Below are 3,440 nucleotides of genomic sequence, written 5' to 3' on the forward strand. Positions count from 1 at the left end.
GGAAGAAGGAAAAGAGGGAAAGTGACAACAGAAGCCACCAGGTCTGGGACTCAGACTGTGGCTGGCCTTGTGTGAGTCTAGTGCCTTAACTACCATGCCACCTGCTGCTCCCCACTCCCCGTTTACACACACAGAAAGAGAGAGAATTCATTAGTCAGAACCAGGTTCAAGAATGAATCACATGATGAGTAGAGAACAGTATGGTCTCCAATAGGTCCAGAACTGAATCTTTAAATCTTTAATCATTTTAATTTTTTTTTGAGAGAGATTTTTGCTATGGGGCATCTGTGCTCACCAGAGAGATAGAGAGAGACAAAAAGACAGAAAGAAATCAGCCCCAGGAGGGAAGGCCATGCTGCAGTCTCCTCTCCTCCATTCTCCTTTCGGGATCTTGGGCATGCATGCACATGCACCTGGCATGAGTTTTAAGCTGCCGGGCCTGAGACTCAAACTGCGATTGACCACATGGGAGTCCAGCACGTGATTATGCCCTCTGCTGATCCTTGGAATAATTTTGATTTCTAGTTGGAGTAAGAGAAAGTTTGTTGCAACTCTTCTGGTAAAATTGATGCTTGACATTTCACACCTCACACACACATGTCAGCACTGATAATGCCCCCCACCCCACCTCCAGCAAGCCTACATGTGATGCTTACGTGCACTGCCTTTCCAGACGCCACCTGGAACTGTGGTGAGGCAGACACGAAGAGATACAGAATCAAATTTCCATCCTCCATTAACAAAGTTATTAAAAGCAGGGAGCAGATAGTTTGCCCTGACAATTCTGCCAGAGCATGTGACCGGCTACCGTGTGGACACCCCAGTGGCACGTGTGCTGTGGTTCAGGCAGGTTATATCTACCACTACCTTGGAGGAAGCAGAGCTTTAAACCCGGAACAACTGAAGTGATTAAAAGAAATTCCACTTAAATGCTTAGTCTTTTAGAGCCAGAAGGGAATTTAGGAGGATTAGTTACTTTATAGATAAGGCAAACCAAAACCTAAAAGATACATGATTTTCCCAAAGTTGTGTGGCAGAGGAACGAGGACTTCATCTTGGGTTTTCCAGTTCTAGGTCAGGGTCAGAGCCCTTGCGTCATGGGATGTGTTCCTTCAGGCCTTGGTGACCTGGCCACAGAAGCACACTGTGCTTGTTAAAGTGCTATCTGTACCAAGTGCTAATGCATGCAATCAGAAGTATGAAACTCCTACCTTTAGACCAAAACATGACAATATTTCAAGAGTTGTCCCTTCTGAGATGTCTCTTCAGTCTGTAAGAAATGAGCTGAGCCTCATGAGGTGTCCAGTTCCTCCAAGTCAGAATCAGTTCAATTGGTTCTGCAGGCTCTGCACCTTTTTATCTACCTGGTTGTCAGCAAATTGCTATAATCCTCGTTCCCTGATCCCAAGAACAGTCTTCTCTTACCACTCCAACACTTTTTCCCCTTCATGGCAGGGGGAATCTTGTCAGTCGGTATGGGATAATTTTGCCACATTTGATTTCTTCCCTCTCCAGTGTTGTGCTGGTGCCAGCCTGTAACAGCTCGCGAGAGCCAAGTTTTGTCAGGAATTTTTGTAAGGCAGTTGTTAAATTGTTGGCAGCTTTAAATTGACCACGGCAAAGTATTTACACCACAGAAATTGACAAACATTACAAATCTGGGCACCCCATTCCCCGAGTCAGCTGTGCCGTGTTTGACATCAACCACTGCACCCATCCTTATTTTCCTGTCAATCTGAAGCTCAATATGCAAGTTAAAGGAAGGTTAGAGTTCAATACCTCTACTACTGGGGAATTCCAGGGAGACAAAGATAACGCTATAGCAAATCCCTGCTAACCAAACAATAGTCTGACAACAGTACTGTTTTATCGCTGTTACTGGTAGCCATGACTAAGCTGAGAATATGTAGCATATGGAGAAATATTTATTTCTAGGGGCCAGACAAAGGTGCAGCAGTAATGCGATGCTGTGTGAGGCTGACTCACATGGGAAGGTTCTGGGTTTGCACCTGGAGATGTGCCCCCCCCCACCGCCCGGCCTGAACCTGTCAGTTGTGCACATGTTCATGGCCCAGGGCTAAAGAAGGTGGGGAGAGATCACAGCATGAAGACCCTATTAGGATGCTGTCTCTCTGTCTCTGTCTCTCTGTGTGTCTCTTTTGCTTCTTTAAAGAAAGAAACATACTTAAAAAACAAAAGAGAAACACTTATTTCTAGATCTTTCTAGAACTGTCTAGCTACTAGTATGAACAATATTTTATAACCCCTGAAACATATCTATGCATGCCACAGGAAGGCACTTATTCAGAGTACTGAATAAATTCACCACATCTCCATATAATATCTGTGGGTTATTACTGCTTCCTTCTTTCAGATGCGGAGATGAAGCCCTGGGTTGTGTTAGCTCTTATGAAACGTAATACCTAAACTGAAAATGTCATTACAATTCAACCAATTCGACATACACTTATCAAGAGCCTATTATGTCTAAGGCACTGGACTATAATAGCCCAACTAAATTAACAATACTTGGAATAGCCCCTTGTCTTCTAATTTTTTTTTTTTCAAATCCAAAACAAATTCATGTGCATTTATTTCCTCCACAATGAGGACAGAGCAGGTTGGCTATTCATTCACAAGCTCTCAGTTCTGAAAAGGACTTTAGGCTTTTTCATAGCAAACTAGAGAGGGAAGATTCTATGCTCTCAGGCCAAAATAGAGAGGATTAAGCAGCAGTAGGTAGCAGCTGGTCAGTTTACCAGACAGCTCTAATGTGGAGATGTTTCTAAAAAGGAGAGTGGAGATTTTCCATTCTGTCCTGGGAGCCGGCCCATGCTTCTAGGGCAAGTACAGGTTCAGTCTCTGCCAGGCACAAGTAAAACTGAAATGCATGCTGAAAGCAGATGCGGTCAGAAATCAAACAGGAAATTGTGCTTCTCCAGAACCTCCTGGATAGGGAAGTCAAGACACCAAATAGAGAGTTTAAAAATCAATGCCAGGTCAACTACTAAGTCACCAGACCTGCTTAGTAAATTTGCTGTTCCTTGAAAACCTGTGTGTGCATTGCTGGATTGTATTTTGTCTCATGATGTTTTCTCTTCTGTCCTGTCATTTCAGTCCAAGGGTCCTGGGTGGGTTATCTGAGGACTATTCTCACTTAAAGAGATCAAGTGAGATCTCTCTTTCTTTGTCAAAGATAGTGAAAGTCTTTCCTTAGACACAGGAATTCACTGCATCATAACTGCTGAGACTGTTTAGCATCGGAAATCATCCAGTTAGAAGAGAGGAGAACCAGGCTTTCATTCTAGTGCTCTTATTGATGGGCCAGCCCATGACACCAGGCAAATGACCTAATCATTTAAGCCTCAGTCAACTCACCTCTAAATAAAATTAGAACTGGAAGCTCTGTATGCATGATAGGCTGGTAATTTTTTTTTTTT

This window comes from Tupaia chinensis, unplaced genomic scaffold (assembly GCF_000334495.1).
Source record: "Tupaia chinensis unplaced genomic scaffold, TupChi_1.0 Scaffold149168_1, whole genome shotgun sequence".
NCBI lineage: Eukaryota > Metazoa > Chordata > Mammalia > Scandentia > Tupaiidae > Tupaia > Tupaia belangeri.